We start from the raw sequence: 24,040 nt of genomic DNA on the forward strand, positions 1-24,040 counted from the left end.
TAAATATTAATATAATTTAGACACAAAAGTGATTAAACGATAACAAAACACTGAAATTCAGATGTTAAGAAAATATTGGATAGACACTGAATTTTAAATTTACAATTTTATATATATATATATATATATATATATATATATATATATATATATATATATATATATATTTCCTAGTTCAAATTACAAAATAATTTTTAAAAATCCCTTATAGTTATCATGAGACGTACACGGCTGATTGCACACCACAAGAATGTTCGAGGCAAACATCATAGTGTCAATAGATGCATGAGCTGAAGAAGAGGATAGAGACAGACCGTATCGGTTGCGCATCTTGCTCAAAAGCATCCATCCAAACTGAATGCAACCGTAAATTTAAGGATGGGATATACACCAAGGGCCACTTGCCAAGGTTGAACAGGAAAAGCCAAATCCAGACATATATTATTCCATCCTCTATATTTTCATTCGTGTAGAGCCAAAGATGGCATATACATCAGGCGCAACAGACGATAATGAGCAGGTCTGGGTTGTATAACAAAAGCCACATCCAAATTTGCAAACAGCTGCTCCTTGTAACTCCTTACTTTCTGATGTCCATAATTCCGCAACAAATAATTACGACCACTATGCAAGATTGTCTTAGCTATGTGCGATTTCCTTGTCAAAATACCAAATCATTAAAGAAATTAATCTTATACTTTTTGATAAATTACAAAATCTGGACGAAACTACATAATACTTATAGGTTACTGCATTTGTATGGGAAAATATGAACGAGTTTTCGGATGGATGCTTCACGAACTTGTGAGTGCAGTATATCCTTCCGACAAAACGAGTTCATATTTTCCATACAAATGCAGTAACCTTTTTATTATAAGCTCATTTTTTTTAATTCTACCTAAGGTTTAATTATATAAACAAAATACACTACAAGAAACAACGTAAATGAATAAATGCCGTATTCCAAACTAAATACACAAGCGCAGATTTGACATTACAAAATGACATCATTATTAATGCGCACATAGCTCCGCCCAGATAAATTTGAACTTAGTCGCGCGGTCGACATAACTTTCGAAAGAAAATGGCGTGTCTAGTTAAAATTGAAATTTGCAGTCATATTGTGAATGAATGCGCATTGCAACGAATTTTCCATTTGATCTGGAGTGAATATATTTTGGTATTTTGTTTCGATTCGACGAAAGTTTGTGATTTTGGACTGGATTCATCTGTGCAAATTATACATGAAATACATCGGATTGAAGTGGCGCGGGAGAAAAATCAGGCTCAAAAGTTTTATATCATACCCAATCAATCCTCACGAAGAGAAAGATGGTTACATGCAATCAGCAGAGCAAAGCTAAATCCTGACGGCAGTATTAATAAAAATAAACGCTGGTCTCCAAGATGCGGACACTGTTACGTTTGTTCAGCACATTTCATTCCTGGTAAGTATTATGCTAATTTATATCCCTTCATTTAAACCGTTATCTGATTTACTGTAAATGATGAGAAATGGAATTAAATTTTTTATAATATAACGTGTTCTACCGCACCCTGAAGTCAATTTCGTTTCACTAAGTACCCGTTCACAACACTAAAGTGGAGTTTCTGCAATAAATGTCTTGATAGTGCAGAAGAGAGAGAGAGAGAGAGAGAGAGAGAGAGAGAGATTTGTATAAAATATGCACACAAATTTACAAAACATTGGTACAAGTTTGTATATTGTATAACTTTAAATTAATCAAGATGAACAATTTGGTCAATAAATATTGAGATTTGTGAAAGTTCATAACGTTCCCATAAGTAATATATATATGCTTCTTTTAACAGTGAAATTGGCTGAACCATGTCAGGCAACGAAGAAGTTGAAGTTAATGGATGACAACAAACAAATGGATATACCATCTTGTTACTTCAGATGACAATGACACAGAAATCACAACACCTGGAAACAAAGTCACCTGAAGTTGAGTCAATTTCAACTGCACCACATTTTATGCCAATGAAACAACCATTGGAAAAATCTGAGAGAGAAATGCTATATATGGAAATTGACAATTTCAGAAAAGAAAGAAATGATGCCTTACAGAAAACATCAAGTCTGGAACATATAATTAGTGCTACCTCTCTTTCATCAGCTTCTGTAGAGGGAAACAATGATGCCTGCCAGATGATGACTGGCATTAGCTGGGATATAATTTTACAGCTGTTTACTTTTTTAAGTACATGTATTACCAGTAAATGGTCAAATAAAGCCAGCCTGCCACTAAAGGAACAACTGTTTTTAACACTTGTTAAACTACATCATAATGTGTCTCAAATCAACAACAATTGACTGCTTCTGGAAATGGATTGATCTCATGCATGCAAAAATTGGATTCATGATCAAGGGGACTGATAGAGAGACAATATTCAGCACAATACCGCCAGTGTTCAAATCCAAATTTCCTCGTCTGACTTCAATAACAGATTGTTTTGAAATATTCATTGAAGCACCCAAAAATTTATTGGCAAGGGCACAATGTTATAGTTCATACAAGAAACACTGCACAGTTAAAGTTTTTATTTATTGTACACCTCTTGGGTCCATCAGTTACACATCTAATGCATGGGGAGGCAGAGAACGTGTGATCGGATTGATGAAAAATAGATTTACTGTATTGAAAGGGACTTAACCAATCAGATGTGTCAAAAGCATTAAAGATGAAAGCGTTGAATCGGTGTTATAGAGTTGTGACAACATAATAAAGGTGTGTGCTGCCCTAACTAATTTGTGGACTGGGATTATGTTTAAAGAGTAAACCGGATCACAGAATATATGTTTGAGATTTTTATTTCAATTGTTGCATTTCATGATGACATGTCAAATACATTATAAAAGAAATTTAAACATAATCCATGACAATAATTAGTTACATGTACATGTATATTGTGACACAAATATTACAGAAATGTATTTTAATGCAATATTTTTATCATTAAACACACTCATATATGTAAATTACTACATTAAGCTGTTTTATTATGCCAATACATTAATCACGTTGAATACATTGAAATTCATTGACAAAATGAAAAGAAATGCCTCATGAGTTGTTATTTTTGTACACAGCTGACCGTATTTACATGCATCATAGTTTTGTTCATTGTTATTAAACAAACTTAATAGTAAATTGTTGTCTGTTTCATTTTTTTGCCAATTTCCATAAATTGAATCACACATCTTGTTTAAATCGACGCCTTCAATTTTCTCATTTTTTGCCGAATAAAAGCTTCGGAAGGATGGTGACAACTTACTAGATGTTGGCTCAGGTCCAAGAGAAACAAACCGACCACTGTACTCTTTAAAGGCACTCAAACCAACACAAGGTTCATCCAAACTAGCCAGTGCTTTCAGAAATCGATTCTGCTCTTCAGCGGTTGCTGGTTCTGGCATCTTTCTCATCTTTTTCTTAGATCCTTTTAGGGCCTCTTTGGCAGCAGTCTTATAAAATTGTATCTCAGCTATGTTTTTTGGGTTCTACTTTCTTCACAAAACATGCATTCCATTCACATGGGCGATCTGTGCAGGTGCTCGATGTATATCCCAGTCGCACTGCAGTTTCTATTTTAAACAGTAATGCACCAATGTGGGAACAAGTCTCTCCTAACCTATAATAAAGCAATGAAATGTTTTGTTAACATTATGATATAATATACTTAATTTGGTGCAACTATAGTCTTAAAATATGCATATTTATAACTATAAGGTTACAGATTTAGATTCTTTCTTTAAATTTATTGGGCTGTTTACAGAGTTCAGCATTTATCCCAGAATTTCCAGTATACAATGAAAAGAAATTGTCTGAGTAGGTGACAGTGTCCTTATTGTCTAAATTTATGTCATAGTAACTAAGTTACATGTACTTACCCAGCCGTACAGTTACAATGTGCTGCAATAACAGGTCCTGATTTTTTTAATGCAACCCATGGGTGGTGGGGTTCTTCAGTCACTCTCCAAGAAGGTTTCACATCAGCTTTCAAAACATAATGTCCACTGTCAGTCTTCATGTGGAAAACAGTCTGAACCCACCCTGACACAAAAAAATGTGTGCCTCTAGAGACCTATAGTTCTCCATTGCCTCAGCAGAATAAATACCTGTAAATGAAAATGATAAGTTGTTTTAAATTTGAATAATTATGTAAAAACAATTAGTTGAATCTATTAAATGAAAATGTAAAAGATACATAGACAATACCTTCTTTCTATTCTACAAATTCTTACACTACTAGCTTTGTCAACATGGGATTTACAAGCACCACTATTCACTATTTACAAGCATCAATTTATTGTAGTTTACCGTTATTTGCAACATTTAATAATATTATTATTTACATTCAAAGAAACACGTTAATTCACCCGTCAAATAAAATAAATACTTACGTGGATGTTTAATCAGGTAGTTATAAACATCGTGGTATTCAGTAGCTGGCCATTGTTTCGGGTCATTGATTCAGGTATCAGCGGGCACCTTATAAGGACAAATATCCATTGCAATCAACTTCAGTTTTACCGAGTACCTCTGTTGTGCGTCCAAAGCCAAATTGTCTTGATATTGGTAAGACATTTCAATTAAATTTAAAAATTAATCTAATATAATAACTGAATTCTTCGAATTTCGATCTTTTACAAAGGTGTCCCCCAAACAAATATGGCGGACGAGTTGCTATGTTGAGCACGTGACTCGATGACGTCAGTCCGACTGCGAGAATTTACGTCTGCAAATGTGTTTCTGTTTCTGTCATTGAATGTTTGAAATCATAACGTGGGGAAAATATGAAGTTTTTCAATTGCAATTTTCAAAAAGACGCTATGGAATTTAATGTGTATTTCATTTTGAGTGCAGTAAGGAGGATGCAATTGCACTTATCATCGAAATTACAGCACACTTTCGAAAAGTGTAATCCAGATTGAAAACCTATGACATGGCTTATGTAATTCAGATTTGCAGAATTAAGAAAAAATATTTTGAGGAAATTCAGGATGTAAAACTGTAAGTATATTTTATTTTGCCATTCTTATCACTAGATAAAGAAGACAGTATATGCCTTGTTATTTGTAAGGACATAATCGTCCGTCTTTTATGTAATGTAGCTAGCCTAAATCCGTAACATTGTATCAACGCGGAATGTGCCAAAACAGCTGGGGTTTTTTTGCAGTCCACGAAACATGTTTTAGTTCATTCAGAAACAAATTTAAATACCCACAACGTAAAGAGCCTCTTACGCGAGTGTATATGATTTGTTTACAAATCAAAAGTGCCGGTGAATATTGAACGATTCTGACAATGTAAAGTTAACGGGGAAAAAAATGAGCATATACTAATGTTGTTTATTTAAATCAAAATACATCTGGCTTATTTAGGAATGCTTATATTCCATCTTTTTAAAGTATTAAGATATAGACCATTTTCAATATCAGGTGTATTTATAGTAACGTTATGTTTAATATATCTGCAATTGAAAAAGCCATTATTAATTCTTTTACAATTGTTGTTAACACTGCGAAACTTTTGATTAATCTCCGCTGCCAAATGAAAATATCAAAGTGTTAGGTAATGGAATATACGACATCCCCGTGTCATAAACATGCAGATCTGAGCTCATTCGACCTCACAACGATAATACAATAAATAGTAATCAGTCTCACAGCGGGTGGCTATGGTACAACGGTTGAAGCACATATGCAGGGATTAAATCTTGTCAGCACGTCCGTCTTTCCCGTCCATTTAATAAATAGGTCACTTTCTATGTCTTGACTTGGCCACACACGCAAAATCTGTACAAAATAAATTGTAACCAAACTTATTAAAAAAAGTTTATTTAAAAATCAAATGTGTTATATAACTATGCTATTAGATATAAGTGAACCATTACGCTCTAAAAAACATAGTTGATTGATGTATTTGTAGGTATTGGAATGCCGTCTAACGTGCTTTTTAATGACGTGATCTGACGTCATCTGACCGACCTCGCATTGACAATACCAATGCATTATGAACTGACTTGAATGTAGGCCGAACTGATTTGTTGTCCCTGGATTCCATGATTTCAACCACAAAAATTGGGTCCTGTCAAGGATTCCCTTTGTGAATAGATATGTTGGTACCAGCAGAGCATTTTCCTAAGCGGTACATTTCATCCAGATCACTTGAAAACCCGAAGTAGGTCATGAATAGTGCACTTCATTTACAGGACAAAGTTGTTTAAATATGGCACAACACTAGTTCCAATCGGATTTGTTATGGACCACACCATCTATTTTACCCTCCCACCCAGCAAAACATTCTCAAAAATTCAGAGGCCAGCATAATACTAGACTCCCATATTGTTGGACAGATAATTCCTTTGGTCACTACTCCAATCTTTTCTTAATTTGATTCAAATATCGGTACCTTACTCCCACACGAAAATAAAATATTTATAAATCATGCAAGACCATATCCTCCTCTCCCCAATCAAGAAGACTTCCGTTCTAAATGAAGAATAATTAATTAACGATTTAATAAGTTTTAGATTATAACCCAACATTACAGTTGATACATTTAAATAAATATAATGTAATAAATACGAATTTACCAACATGCATATTTTATGAATAAACGCGATGTCGAGTAAGCAAGTCGTTCCTGATTGATTATAATTTAGTAATCGAATGCTACTGTATAAAGAATAGCGTAAGAATTTTCTTAATTTATTTGATTAACATAATTTGTAACTGACTTGCTCAGATTATACAATATGTGGAGATATTATGTACTGTTTATTAAAAAGATGACGTTTTATTTTGTAATTCGTGTATTTAAATAACTAAAGCCTTAATTTTGAATAAGGGTTTCAAGTCAATAATCTAGTGGCATCATTTCCAATTCCCAACCTCATAAGAATTCAGTCGAATTTTTAAGATCCACCATAGATGTGATATTTATTTAATTTTCTTGCAGTAGGTACACGTAGGAAGAGACAAGGATCTTGAATCAAGCTTCTTAGAAGTTGTGTCAGTCTGAGTTTTAGAAGGGCTTGTATTAGGCTGAAATACTTTTTTGTCAAAAGACTGAGTAGAAGTCTTATTTACAAAAGAAGCTTTATGAGCTAAAGCATAATTGTCAGCGGCACAAGCAGCATTGTCCAAGGTTTCGATCTTATGCTCGTCAAGATAGACTCTAATGTAGCTATGGACACAGTTCTTAAACTCTTCAACCAATATGAGTTGACTGAGACTTTCGAAATCTTTATTAACCTTTCTAGAGGAGCACCACCTATCAAATTGTCGTGCTTTTTCCCATGCAAATTCGGCATAGGTCTGGTCATCTTCTTTGTTATAGTTTCTGAATTGTTGCCGACAAGCCTCAGGGACTAAATCGTAACCCATCATGATATAGTCCTTAACTATATCATAGTCAGCGCTCTGCTCTAGTGACAGTGAAATGTAAATATCACGAACTTTTCCAGTAAGTACACATTGTACTAATAGAGTCGAATACTCTCTCGGCCACTTAAAACTATCAGCAATCCTTTCAAAACGAAAAATATCTGTCTACTTCTTCAATAAAAAGCAGGCACGAACTTGATATTTTTTAAAACATCAAAAGTATGTGAGTGTTTTTCCTTTGCTTGCTCTAATTCTTTTAACCGAATTTGAAATTCCTTTTGATTGCATTTGCATCTCTCTCACTTTCTTTCTTCCTTTTGCATTTGTTCTTTTCGCAATTCTCTTTCTTTTTCTTCTGCTTGTAATTGCATTTGTCTTTCTCTCTCCTCACTCTCTTTTTGCAACTCTAAGCGTCTTACCTCCATCTCTTTCTGAAACTGCATTTGTGTTTCATCTCTCTCTTTTTGAAACTGAATTCGTCTTACTTCCATCTCTCTTTCCATTTGTATCGTTTCGATCTGAAACTGGACTTGTCTTATCTCTAATTCCATCTTTTTTTTAGCTGTACTTCCATTTTCAAAATGTCCAACCACTCCTGAGTAACAATTTTACAAAATTCTCTACCTTTGATGATATTTTAGATAAAGCTTGTCGATCTCACTAAAGATTTAAAAAACATGGGGAATTCAAATAAAAAAAACCCACAAAGTTTTCTGAAATAGTTTTGCTAAATTACAAAAATCCAAGGACGAGCACTCAATTTCTATGTTACGTGTTTAGGCTCGAATAAACGGTAACACAGAAAGAATGAAAACAACAAGATTTTTAATATTCAACAAATAATTTATTTTCCTGGAAAATTCTGTAAAAATGAAGAAAAAGGAGAACTTACGGTTTCAAGAATCAAATCCAAAAATAATCTATGAATAATCCACGAATTAAACTACAAAAGTCCTAGTAATAAATGTCATAATGATTTCAAATTTGAATCCTGATGTAAAGTCCAAGATGGATGACGATGACATATGCTGTAGTCAGTACTGTGCTTATCTACAGTTCCTTGTAGAAATACAAACAATGGCACTCATGTATTGGAAATCCAAATTAAATTTGTAAACAATGTCTTTCCAAATTTTATGTGTGAGCACTCCTCAAAATATTTCCAGAGAATAAAGAATTAATCCTTTTGAAATCCAACTGATCTGAAGAATTATTATAGCTCCAATCTGGCCACAACAAATTCACTTGACATCAGTATGAAAAGCCCCAAACTGAGAAATCTCTCTCAAAACCAAGATTATATTGTATCATAAGACGCAGTTTCGAAATTCCCAAAGTTGCGAAATCAGAAGGGTGACTCACGTGAGTATGTTTATATCACACACACAGAATATGGCCTTGATTAGACCAATGCTTTTATTCCCAGAATAAAAAAAGAAGTGTTTACTTCTTAACCCACGTAGTCCCATCATGACCTTTTCAATAACCAATCATTTTAAAATAAAATAGGACTTTGTTTACTAATTTTGAATAAAGGTCAGAATTTAGATCAACACCTGATGTTTATAAACTAACAGTCAAGGTCAAACAATTTTCTGAAAAAGTATCATCTCTAATGAATAAATTTATATTACAATAGCATGTAAGAAAAATAAAAATTTAAAATTGACAAACAAACAATTAAATTAATATATGTATATATTAAATCAGATATACGTAACATAACATATAAATTGATAACTATTTTAAGCTTAGTATGGAGTACCAACACATGGAAGCCTGACAGAATAATATAGTCATTAATTCCACTAGATGTATATGGGGAAAAATGAAAATAAGACTCTGTCTAACTGACATTTGTTTTTCAACTGTGCACCAGATTTGATACTTTTTCAATTATTTATCTTACGGTGTTTCGCTACAAGAAAGTAGCGCATACAAAATTGGATAACGGCAGCAAAAGTGACTTTATCAAAAGCAATGTTCCAGTCAATAACTAAGTCTGAACAATGAGACAAGTTGAAAAGGAAGAATAACCAAAATTTTTGTTTAATAAAATCTCCACACTGACCAAACGTAAATAAAGACAAATTTAAGTAAATGCAATTGATTTTTTTCGCGACTTGTAAAACAAGATTTGTATTGTCCGAGCCGTAAGTAAAATCAGAACTCATGGTATTAATCATATGAAAAATGAGAAGAAGTTTAGAAATGGAGTATATATGGGTTTGGAGGGTTATGAATGGTTGATTATAAAACTAAAATGTTAGTCAAGTGAGTCTTTTTTAGAACTTATACTATTTGCAGCTGAAAATAATAGAGGCAGTGTTTTATTAGTGGAACTTCAGTCCTATTACAAGCTTCACTTTGGAACAATCATACCGAAAATAGGACCGGGTTATTTAGGTGCGGAATCGAAAACATACACTTTAAACTAATACAGATAAAAGGAAAATACAGCTGGACATATGACGTTCTGAACACAGACGTTGCATCAAGAATACGTCTACATTGAGAAAAATAGGTTTGATCATGAGCGTTCAAAAATATAATGTTATTGACATTTGAATATCATGGTGTTTCCATAGATTTACTATGGGGGTTGAATCAATATTTCCAATCCGTCATAAGAAGTAACTTATTTGTTATATATAGTACATGTAGATCACGCAATGAATAAAACTTCGGTCAACTTTCAGGTTAGGTATATATCAACATTATCAAATGAATACATCAGTTGGACCACGCGTCAGTGGGCATAGTCAAAGCGGGATATATTTAAGAGGAAAACAAAAAACTGCACCTTTATCATTACATCCTCTGACATGGAAAACGTATCCGGGACCTCTCATTGGTCAACTGGAAAACATATACTATTTGTCTTTGACATCTAAACAGAGCCAAGAAAATAACTTTACGATATGTATAACGTTATATTTGTGACTTCACCTATGAATTTAATGGTTTCGAAAAGGCGGGTTCGGAGGTTTGTACGCCCATTCGTAGAATAAATATTTCCGGTAACGATATGCTCGTTTGAGCGTTATTTATCCCCCTGAACTGGATAGGAAAACATAATTTAATGCAGCTTGGATACCGTTGACTGTTTCTGTATGGACACTGCAAAGAACATTGTATGATTTGTGTAAAATGATGCGCATGCGTTTTTTTCAATATTTGCTGTGTTATTACAATTATTTCCGTTATACAATGTTACTTCACCTCAGAGTAATTAAATAATTTCTTTGAAATCTTCGATTACATTATATATTTTGTTAATGGTCACCATACCAGATTTCTGGTGGCAAATAAATCTCGTATCGATACTTTACGTTATGTAACTACGATACGTCTCACTTCAGAAGCATCTATGATTTACCTTAGATACCAAAAAGGTAAGGCCAAAATGAAAGAACATTCCTTCCTTTGAGCCCCAAAGTATATTTCGAGAGGACTCATTTTTAGTCAGAATTTAAAAGTTAGGTATATGTTACGTATAGAAGTTGTAGTTATTACAATATTTTTTAAGCCAACTCACCCTCTTAAGAATACGAAACATAAGTCTAACATGTCTAGCGTAGTACAGCCACGACTGTTACGAGTCTATGCTCTTAAAAAAGTAACAGAAAAGAGTGAAAGACAAGTTTTGTAAAATTTAACGAATAATGTATTTCCATAGAACACAAAGTGAAAACGAGATAAAAGATCTTATGGTATGCGAATTAAATCCCAAAATAATAAAGAATTACAGAAACAAGTCCTAGTAATTTAAAGTCCTGAATAAAACCCAGTACAAGTCTCGGAGAAATCCAAACACTGAAGGCGGTGACGTGTCTGTTATAGCTTATAGAGTGTTGATGTGACAACATTCTTTTGTTGAATCACAGAATATGATTCTTGGTTTAGCTTAAATTAAAGTGAGTGTCTTTATCCAAGAATATTATTAGAGCACTTTTGTAGTTCCAGAGAAAATAATCACTTGAATTCAATAATTTGACGAAAAAGATTCCATACTAAAATTACTGGACACAACATGCAACTTGATTCTGCTAAAACTTAGAGCACGAATGACCAAGTCCTCACATGTCACAATTATCATTTTTCTATAAAAATATTACCAAATGGAAAATAACATTTTAGAATGATCCTTATGTTTACAAAATAATAACCTGGATATTGTATAATTCACTTAGGAAAATCAAAAACTTTGACCCAAATAAACTTATTTACTTCTTCTATTCATAATATTACTGATTTTAAACCCAAGCATATGCATAATAATTTATCTATGTATTAGCAGAAATGAACTCACACAATATATTATCACAATAGAATATGATGAAATAAAATAAAATAAAACTAACTAACAAACATAGGAAATTAAATATACATAACATGACTACACATAAATAAACAAGTGGTATATATAATATGAAATTTGACCCCTCAATCTCCATCATCCGCGTTCCCACGTGTTTCTTTATGTACTCAAAACTGATATGTGCCGGGTAACGACGCAAAATCTGCTTTTAACGACAACATTTAGACATTTATATCAATACGGTTAAACGCATATACTGCTTAGACATCGGTATCTGAGCTACACCATGCCTTTGCCTCATGCTGAAAAAGAAGAGAACTTAACTTTAGCCAGGGAACATAAAGATCTGCGCCTCTCCATGAAACTAAACAGCACAAAGAAACAAAAAAGAAAAGAAAAACATAGAAACCCTCTAAAAGGTTTAAATGCGTACTATGCCGTTCAGCTCTGAACACGCGAGTGTGTCAAATAATGGAAGCGCTATGTGGGTGATGGTGCTAAGAACTGGATCTGCCCGAAATGTGGTGGTATTACAAAACTGAAATAATCGAAAGTCTAACATGGTGATTGCATACTCACGGCCACTAGAAAATGTTAATTAGAGATGTATGATTAACATGATATTTACAACAATCTCTATTATTCATGTTTATAATCATTCACAGGACGCACGAACTCACCACCCAGTTCAAGTCTCTACCCACAATGCATTAGCGAGATAGTAAGGCAGGGTGCGATATGTCTCTTGCCGCTAAGAGATGCTGAAAAGAGTCACTATGTCTCAATAAGGTACCTCAGCGGCCTGATATAAAAGCATAATGGACACGAGGAAAGAAAGCATATTTGACGCTGGTCTCTCCATGTTTGTAGTAGACCTACCTATTGGACGCCCACATGAAAGACTTTCACGGTATAGTCGATATACCCCATAGTGTGTTCTTACCGGAACCAAGCAAGAACATCCTTGCGTTGCAGAACCAACACCACCAGATGCACGTCCCATACATCATCAACACGGATTTTGGAGGTCAGATTGAGTCTCTGCACGTGCAAGTGCAAATCGGAATAAAAGTGACACAGAGAAAGTCCTGGATTGAGTCCTGTGCAACTTCTGCAACATTGTCGTCTGCAGCGACGGAATCTCCAAGGAACATGTCTTATACCACGGCAAACAGGCTGTCGCCACTATCATCTAGAGCATCGAGCGTGAACTGTATGATATCCGAGAGATGTTTAGAAATAGTTATCACTGTACCAATTGTTTTCCCATAGACGTTAATGATAACATTTGGTGAAATAAATATACTATCTGTCCTGCTTCAGCAAGCACGTCATATGCTGTGATTGGGAAATGTGTTATGCTGTCAATTTGACGAGGAGAAAACTAGGTACTCCACTGCATTTAAGAGAGATACCTCTACTGGAACTAAACAGGGATAAGATGTATCCAATTACAACAGATGTGTTTTTCCATAATGTGTATAACATTTAAAAAAACTATGATCTCGATATGAATTGACATCAGAACTTACCAGTTATAGCATACTTTCATGTTGGGGAAAGCGCACATTTCCTATTACAATGTGCCTTAAGATTTCCTTGCAATATTTGAGAGGAAAGTAGAAATAATTATTACAGAGTTTACTTTGTGTGAACAGGTAATATATATTTTAACTGATACGTTAAAGGAATGTTTTTGCTAAATTTTGGTGAGAGGCTCCTACTGGTATATTAAGATTTATGTGCTTTTATTAACGAATATATCGATGAATCTGTGAGTTTTTGAATTTGTTGTGTATTACTGCAGACTGTTTTCATTAAAAGATCATCGCAAACTATTTTTTATTGAATATTGAGTGTGAAAATAGCAGAGTTGAACAAATCGAATAATTAACTCTCCAGTCAATCTTGAGTTGTATAAGCGTGCAAGAAATACTAGAGATATAATTATGAAGAGAAGAAAGAAAAATATCAAGAGAAACAGAGGATCGTTCTCGTTTCTGTCAGACAAATATCCACAAAAATGTTGGAAAATGCTTATATCCTGCTTTAACAAGGCTTTTTAACTAATCTAACATATCTACCTCAAAGTGGTATAATTATTTTCAGAACCAACTAAATTCAGAAAACGTAGTTGATACGAATGACGAATAACCTCTTTTGCAGATTGTGATTTACTTTTATCTGAAGACGAATTTGCACACAATATTCTTTGACTCAAATCCGGAAAAGGTTTTGATTCAGATGGGAATTGTTATTTTCAAGTGATTTATACCGCATATCATTAGGTTGCTAGTAGCACTTTTTAGAAAAGTTTTTAATACTCGTATGTTTCACAGGCAAAAGATATTGTGTGGGCATTACATAACGAGGCTTTAGTTGATCCGAATACTTTTAAAGGGTTTATCAATGACAATTCTATGTGTATGATCTATTTTAGACACACCTTTGTTCGAATGTACTGAAAGTAATTGCATTATTTACGAAGCACAAGCTGGTTTTCGGTGGGGAAATCCCACTACGGATAAAAATATTCACTATACAGTGTGTCAAACAGAAATATATAGCAAAAAGGTGGCGTGTTGTACTCTTTGTATGAAGATTTTACTTATTCGTTTGAAGTGTCTTGTCTGTAGAGCTATCAATCGGACATTTTTCACCATTTTAAATTCAGTGTACTCTAATTTGCGGTCACGTGTATAGTCAAGTAAAGGCTTAACCAAATGCTTTTACTGTATAATCCATCCTGATTGTTTTCGTTTACGTTTATTAACATTTTGATCGGGTTACTGAAAGACTATTTTGGTACAGGCATTTTTTCTTACAAAGATGTCGCTGATCTTTGTACTCTCTTATTTGCCGATGATGTATCTAATTGATCCGATACAGCGATAGCATTTCAACAATAATTACATATAATGAAACTCTTTTGTAATAACATTGGAATGGTAGGGATATAACAATAATAATTGTGTTTTACAACAGAGGACCTATACCGAAATGGAGCACATATTGGTCCAATGTCATTTTACACATATCTTCTCTTGTGTTTACATTCAAACTATCCTGGACGAAGGCTAAAGCTAAAGAAACATTAGTATCTTAGAGTATGAAATCCGTTATGACTATATTTATTACCAAGGAAATTGTTTAAAATATTTTTATTGAACATAAGTTGTCAGGAGTTTACATCGCCACCTCACTCGGTGTATTAGGCATTGACTTAAAATTATTTTCCATCCTGATCTTTAAATATGTTTCCTTACTTACACTCGAGACACACACATATACACATACACTCACACATATTTACACAAAGAACCACTCATTTACTATCCCCAATTTGTTTTGAATTGAATCATTTTTTGTTTGATTTGAAACTTAAGAAGCACTAAGAAACATAACCAAAACCTGACAAAAGGGTCGACTTTTTCTTGAACTCATCACATCTATTATTTACTTTGTCTGTAACAAGATGAACCCGGTTAATGTGATATTATTACAATGAAGACACTAAGAATGATAACGAAAATACTATGTTTATTTATACATGATTAAAGATAGGAAAATGCTATACCAAACTGGTTAGCATAAATTCCAATACTGTTTTTTTTTTTACACAATGGTGCGCACTGACTTAAATAACGATAACTGGAAAAATATCACGAAAAATGATACGTTTCCAAACTGGGACGAATTATAAGATGTAATATAAAACAAACATACATTAAGAACAAATGAATTGAAGAAAGAAAAACAATATCAAGCACCAAATAAAGCCAATAATCCCTCAAAAAATTTATACGTGAATTTCAAAACATTGATATGACTTCACTCAGATAGTGATAACTGGTTTCATATAAACTGTGACAATGTTTCACTCAAACAGAGATAACTGACTGACGATAAATTGGGTCAAATATCTTGCGGCGTACAATTCAAAACTACAATGTCATTTCAGCCCCAGCGCTCTGCCGGATGGTCAAGGAGCCATTACGAATATTCCTCGGCTCACGGTCTACCTAAGGATTCGTAGAACCTGCATACTCGTTGATCCTGAACCTTTGGTCCCTCACCACGAGATAACCACTATTTTCCTCCGAACCAACGTCACCACCGAGAGCAGCACACCGGGTACACACCAACCCAAAGTAGCACCACGGCTAAAAAGCACCCACAGTACGGTGCTGACACAATGATACAGCATATTTCTGTCACTATCGCTCTATCACTCCGTCACTCCTTCAGCTGTTCACTCCTTTTCAACTGAAAATATAATATATAAATCCATGTATAACATGCAGTAACGAACGTGATTCATTCGTGCAAGTGGAGTAAATCGTATAACAATCATATCATCGGGACTGCCGTATAAGGTTATAATAATCAGGCTCATACGTAAACCTGTATCTGACGAGAATCATACAAAAAACTTAAAGTAACATTTCTCGTCCCATAATTCATGCAGCATTAATGTGAATCCAATCCTTCTGTTCAGTCATATACTGGTGACTAATAAATCTAACATTGCATTACACAGTTCGGAGCTATCAAAATGCACAGTAAATATTAGAGCAATAAAACGAAACAGTTCTAACCTAACAGATAGGAAAATACAATTCACATACTCAACAGCTGGAGATATTGCGCAGTAAAGTGGTCCGCTTACTGACAAGACTTTCAGTAATAGGAAGTTTGAATGTACCATGAGCCTAAATATCCACTGGCTGTGTTGAAATGCACGACATGTGTGCTCAAAGTAAAATCGGTTTTCCCATCATAATAACATCTACAACGAAATAATGTGTGATATAGATAAACCATCCTCAGGTAACGCTGTACACGGAAAAGAAACCCGAGTACATTCTATTCCAAATATTCATAAACAATAAATATACACAATTCAGTGACATTGGCGACATATTTTTCAAGCCATTTGTACGATCGAACACAATTTTTTATAGTAGGTATGAATTTGGATTTTTGATACAAAATGTTATTTGTATTTAATATATTTTGCAAACACAATTTGAAAGTTGATAATTTCATCAAAGTTGTTATTTCCTTTAAATAATATCTTTCATGGAACTTTAAAAATTGGATCGCAAGTTTTGATCCATTCCAAAAATAATTTTCAAAAAATGTTCAGTAACGTGAACAATCATGGAATACGCGCTCAAGTCCCTCCTTACAGATGGCGTATTTATCATTATCACTTAATGTAGCACTTTTAAATTAAAACTAATGAGTGTCGTGCCTTGTGTACAAAGTTTAGTCAAAAGAAAATAATTGGTCCAATCATTTGCACCAACTGTATATCCTAGCTGCATTGACCAAATGTTATTGTTGCCGTTTGCTTTTTGTATCTTATTCTTATCAGATATTTATAAAGAAGAGCAAAGTATTGTATTCAGTTATTAATTTGTGTTGGTTTGTCTTATTTCATCAAAACTTAAAGGACATACTTGACATCAAAAAGGTGTTTAATAAGTACAACACCGTTTGTTATCCACCTATCCACCTTTGAAATAAACAATCTACGTTTAGTACAAGACGCCCAAACAAGGAAAGTATTATATAACACACAAAGGAGTGCAAGTGAATCATATTTAATCATCCTTCCTTCAAAGAAGCTATAGGAGTATTTCTTTTTGCCCTCTCGGTTTTGCCACCACAAAAGAACTTGAAAAATAATTTATTCAGTTCATTTTCTATATGAGGTGGAGAACTTGGTAGTAAAGAAACAAGATGAGCAACTTTTGGCAAAGCCAAGCATTGTTATGGCAGTAATTTTTTCAGTAAGGGATAAATTTATTTTGCTCCATCAGCATAACAATGTCTTTACTTCCTCCAAGTTCGTCGAGTAATTAAGTTCTACCATATCTTCCAAATTCAAAGAGAAATCTACTCCCACTAATCTAGAATTGATCAATGACCAATTCATTTCGATTTTTGTGATATATCCTTTTATTAGACATTTTCACAATCCATGTAGCTTTTTGATTTACAAACGTTGCTGTATTGACCTGATACTGAAGCAATGTCATTTAGAATCTGCATAGTTATCTTCAAGGACAAAAGAGAACCGTCTAATAATAGAAAAAGTGTAATCGGAATACTGCCCTGGTTTGAACTCCGTTTCATGATAGTAAAGGTCTGTACTATCTGCGTTCTTTTTAGTACTATTGCAATAAAGTAAATTCTTATAAATAAGTAGGGTGCTAAAGGTTCTCTCTGGCTAAAACCTCCAAGTTAACAAATGGTGACAAATGTCCATTATTATTGACATAACATATTGATTTATAATTAGATTCCACAAATATATAAGGGCATTTTCGAGAAAGTCATATTCAACCGAGTTGAAGGCTTTTTCGAAGTTTATCAGTAATAGAAGACCATATTAATTTTTTCCTCATGATATTGCATCTGGTCATGTATTTTCACCAATGCATCTCGCTTTTATAAACCATTTTGCCTGTTACTAATCAGCCGTTGATGTCAAATCAATCTCTTAATCTACATTAAGTAGTTAATTTTGTCTCCAGTTTTTAATGAATTTTCTCCGTTTGTCTTCCATTGGAATGCAAGTAATGATTCTTTGAAACTGAAAGTTTGAAAAATGTTGCATAGCATATAATAACCAGCATTTAGAGACCAAATCAGAGAGCCACATAGAAAGAATTTATAGAATTCACCAGTAAAAATATCTGAACCAATTCTAGTTTCATTTTTCAGATTTTTCAGTGCTAAGCTACATTCCTAAAAAAATTAACTTACTTTCAAACAAAGCTTCTTTCAAATTATGAAACTTTTATTTAAAATGATCAAAATAGTAGTGGTTTGTAAATTATTGTTATTTTTTATTTTTAAAAAATATTGTTTCATAAAATAATCTTTCTGTTTATTTAATATGTTTTGACCTGTTACTCTTGTTCCATATTCCGTAATTACCTTTTATTGTTTATTTATGCCGCTTCCCCATTCAAGGTTAAGAAAATATTTTCCGTTTGAATTAAAGAGACCCATGCCACCTTACTTTATGATTGTTAACATTACACTTTCCACATCTCTTTTTCTCATTTATTTTAAATGTGCTTTTTATTTCTTCAGTTGTTTAATAATATATCAGTTATTATTTTGATTCACCAAAGCATGTAAGATATGTAATTCGGTTCAATTTTCCTTAAAGTTTGCTTCGCCTGTTTTGCCTTAGCCTGACATTAACTAATTGACTCTAAGCTTATAATCATTTTTAGGATTTCAACCCCCGCAAAAGACCAATAGATCATTACAAGTTAATTTTAGCGGAAGTGTTTTTTAATTGCCTTCAAAATAGTATTCTTCTACAGTGTTAGATAAGCGTCTTTTTAGCAACTGAATATATCACAGCAGCTTTAATAGCTTTGAATTGAATTTCCAGTATCCACGACCACCGGATATCCGGATACTGCGGAGATCGATACTTTTCTTGTTATTGCTGAACGATTTGATTCATAATAATAGATGAGTCAATACAATTTGAAACCATGTCCTCAGAGATTAAAAAATAGTCACGTCTATTCTGTTTTACAGGGATTTCCTGTCGCCCGATAAATATTCTACTCTCAGGACTGTCTGCTCTCCATTGAAATGTCGGTATTTTAGTAGTGTAGATCCCTTTAAAATATTTAATATTTCAGTAAATGCAATGGTACTGAAAAATGGGGAAACACGTTACATTGTACTGAATGTTTTCAAAGGCGTTTTTGTAAAACGGAATGTGAATAATTATGTTGCCCTTGGAGGATGTGGTAGACTACCATTGTGTGTTACATATTACTCCTGGTGTGTGAAATATTGGTGTCCATTGTTACGTATAAATTGTAGCAGATACCCTGAGGACTATTATTTAAACCATGAGATGGTAAATGACTTGAGACATATCATGTAACGTATTTGTTTTATTTAGCTATGGTTTGGCTTACTTTGGATATCGCAAAATGTTGTAAATTGTAGTGCATTTGTGACAGCTTTCTCTCCAAGAATGAAGGATTTTACTAATAAAAAATGGCATAATAAAATCATGCAGTAACCACAATGCAGGTATCATCAAAATTATAGAACATTATTAAATGTTGAGAAGTATCTTTCATAGGATTTCCTCTCAATGCCCATAAAGCTTTCTCAATATTTAGATGTTCTTGTTATAAACTTTTTATGGAGATTGGTAGACTTGATGGTGTTACTAATTCATACAGTTCTGTTCGTTGTGTTATCGTAGTAATTTGGTTTTCGAAGAAGGTGAACAACTTGCATTTTTCATTTCTAAATATTATTAAGATCAAATGGAAAATTATCTGGAATCTTGAAGGTGAGTACTTGATATATGAACATATCGTTATTTGAGTGACATCTGGCGAGAGAAAAATATTGCTGCAGAAAGATACACCTAGAGAAAAGCAAGCCAGGCAGTCCTTTTTTCTTATTTGAGAAAAGTCTTTTTACAGTTGTGTAACTTGGCTACAGAAATGCAATTCTCTTGTAAAATGAAATATTTTGGTTTTTCGATAAACTGATAAATGCAAACCTTTTTGTTAAAGATAAGAGGCTTTTGAGTTAAATAAAAAGAATCTACAAAAGTAAATTCTATTTCAGTATCGAATATAATATCCAGTGCTCATATATGATCCATCTATTTTACGTATGATAATAGATAACAAAAAAGGCTGCAAAAGAATTTACAAAAAACATTAATTTGCAATAATCAGAGCCAGCCTCAATTTCAAAGTAGACTCAAGAATTTGAAAAGTTAAACGAGAACAGATGGAATAAAATTGTTTATTATGATCACAAGGTCACCAAATGTCCTAGACTAAAATGGCTTAAAAATAAGATTTTTCACACAGATAAATATAAAAACACTGGCGCACTCTTTGAAAAAGCTCTGTAGACGTTTCATGGTATACTTCAAGGGAGTGTAAGAAAAGAAAAAAAAACCTGTAAATATTGCCCAGGTTTATTGATTGGGTGAGGAGTGGGTGCATTCGTCTTCGCAGCTTTTATGTATTAGAAAGAGAATTTCTCTTTGGTATAATAGATAATATAAAAGCTGACGATGTTAATAGTTTATAATACAGAATATATATATATATATATATATATATATATATATATATATATATATATATATATATATATATATATATATATATATATATATATATAACTGCAGATTTAATAATGAATTGCCAAATATCTCTCATTGTAAACAAAATACTGAACTTTCACCTTCTGTGAGAATATTATTCTGCATACTCCTCGAACTACACATGGGGAAATTTTGATACAAATGTAAACCTTACAAAATCTTGTTTCCTACCTGTATATTAATTTTATTTCTCTATTTTAGATATGTGTTTAAATGTTTGGATATTGTTCTTTATGTTGTGGAATTGACGACATTTTTCACCACATCATTGGATATACATGTCGGCCAGTATGACTTTTGGACAAAGAAACCGGGAAAAGCCCGGTAAGAACCACTGACCCACGAAAACTACTGGTAAGCTTTGTCACATACCAACATTTGCTGAGCCTGGAACTCTAACCCAGGTTGACATATAAGATTGCAGTGATCGGTAATGGCGAGTGCTTTAGTCCAATCGGCCCGATCTATTTGGACGTATTAATGGTTGTGACTGCATGGGTCCATGAAATAGGCCACATGTAACTCTGTTACTCATAGATACAAAACCTATATCCTATCCACTCATATCGCAGATCGTGCATGGATAACTAAAACCATAAAATGAAAATGTTAGAATATAAAAATAGATACTACCATGTAATTTATGTTTATACGACTATTCCCTTTCTCAGTTTGTAGTTTTGTCACTCCACCTCACTTTCCAAGTTTTTTTTCACTCTGTGAAACCAAACCGTTGGTCGCATTCATTCTAGTTATGCTTTAGTCTTGTAACTTGGTTCGACTACGTATCATTATCTCACACTTACATTAACTCATAAACTGTTAACGGTGAGAACAAGGTGAGCAGCTTAAGCAACATTAATGCTCTGGATAAGAATAAACAAATTTGTTTTTTGATCGCTTGATTGTTTATTTGCTCTATCGTTACAACACCGTTAAATATCTACTAATTTATTGTAAATGTATTCCCTCCATATTTCGAAATATTTTCAATTATAATCCACCGAAGTCTGAATATTTGATTATCAACTCCCCTTTGTATAAACTGACTACAAGAATGATCAGTTAATTTGTCATGATCACGTTGATATACGTTATGGCGATGGCTAAAAATTAGTCTAATATTTCGGTTATTAGTAAAATAGATTTCTTTCTCAGGAAGACATTCGACTATAAATAGATCTCAATTTTTATTGGTAAATATATTCAGGAATGAAGCTTTTCTCAAATCACAGGCTCCTGGTGTTAAAATTGTCTTCTGTCTTATTTGTCAACGTGTATTGCACGTGTGGCGATGGGATAACCTTTGTTATGCGATTTTTTCATAATGGAGCTGGTCTTCAATATTTGTTCTATCTTATCCGCTTTGAATGTATTATCTTCTTACAAAAAGAACTTTTTAATTTCCCTATGGATTTGTTTTACATTGTTAATTATTTCATGGTTGCATTTTTATATTTTTTATCTCATGTACTGGTCGGCAATGCAAATAAACACATTGATCATTTTAATATCACTGACCTCTTTGTTTGTTATGTCAGATCTTTTATGCTTACAAAATGAAGAAGTTAATTTTTCATCATATTGTTAAACATGTGTTGCAAATCACTTTTTCTGGAAAGAGTTTGCATCATGTATAGAACTGTTGCACGAAGCCAAGTGTAGTTATGGGTAAATATATACGATAGTGACTTTTTCAGAAGATCTCAGAGACCTTTGATTGCCACGACGGTCAGTAGTTAGTAAAATTCACACACACACACACACATATATATATATATATATATATATATATATATATATATATATATATATATATATATATATATATATATATATATATATATATATATACTTTTAGGTTTCATTCAATAATGTTCGAAAATACTTTTGTGTATGAGGCTTTGAAGAAATAAGAACTAGATCCAGTCCAGTTTTTGCCCTTTCTGTCTTATGTGTTTTAATACTGAGTACAGAAATTGACGGGATTGTAGCCTGTATTTGACTTAGTATGTTGTACTCCAAAGTCATTTCCATTCAACTATTAACGACTTGATGGATTTGCCCTATTTCTAGTATGAGGCTTCAAACCAATTAGGCGTGAGACATGTTTGATTTTCACGGATTTAATTGACAACTTCATTGCACTTGTTTGCATTAGAACATTACCTTTCTTGTTCCGATCAACATAATATGTAGGATCAAGTGCACTGAAACCAATTTCCACACGAGGCTTTATGTTAAGAAGACCAAATTCAGATTTGATCTTAGATGGTAAATGTCCCAGGTAAACTTAGACTTTTGTCTTTTATTTGTATTATGTTTTTTGCTGCATCTGTTGTGTTTATAAGAAATCTTGTGTCTCATTTAGAATGTCTCGTTATTTCATGACGTATTTTGATTGTCACTTTAACTTATGAATGGTATATTTCAGTTTTGATTAACGAGAGGGACTTTTTTCGCATGACGAAATGTTGGGCTACATCTCTCGACCGAGCAAGAACCCTTTCATATATTAAACAATGACGGGTCTATTCCGTCGATTTGTGGAGCAGAATCCAGATAAGGGACGCCATTATATACCATGGAATGGACATGAAAAGAAGGTCCCTTTCAAGGCGAGAATGGTTAGAATCGATCGAATCATTGGCGAGCCAGTTTGTGCAGATGGGAGTAAAGAAAGGAGATAAAATTGTATTTTGTATGAATAACTCATTGAATATGGCTGTTGCAAGTCTTGCTGTAACGCTTACATGAGGAATTTCATTTTCTACTGGAACACAACTGAAAGATGGAAGCGATATTGCAGAAGAATCGACATGATGAAGTCACTGTTCTTCATTATAGACGCTGATGAAGATGACACAAACAGGGCCATAGCTCAAAATAGTCTTGCATCATGTAAGGTACGTCCATGTATGATATACAATGGAACCTCTAGCGCACCCTTCCAAGGTATGATTTGTCTTGAGGATATAATGGAAAGGCCAAAGATGAATGTACATTTGCCAGATCTTTAGCCTGAAGATTTAATCCCATTCTATTCGTCTTCGGGATCCACAGGTACTCGCCATAACACACTTCAACCTGATGAATTGGACAACCATGTCTTGCAAGG

Source organism: Sinohyriopsis cumingii, chromosome 2 (genome assembly GCF_028554795.1).
Source record: "Sinohyriopsis cumingii isolate HCF-2022 chromosome 2, ASM2855479v2, whole genome shotgun sequence".
In the NCBI taxonomy this organism is placed as follows: domain Eukaryota; kingdom Metazoa; phylum Mollusca; class Bivalvia; order Unionida; family Unionidae; genus Sinohyriopsis; species Sinohyriopsis cumingii.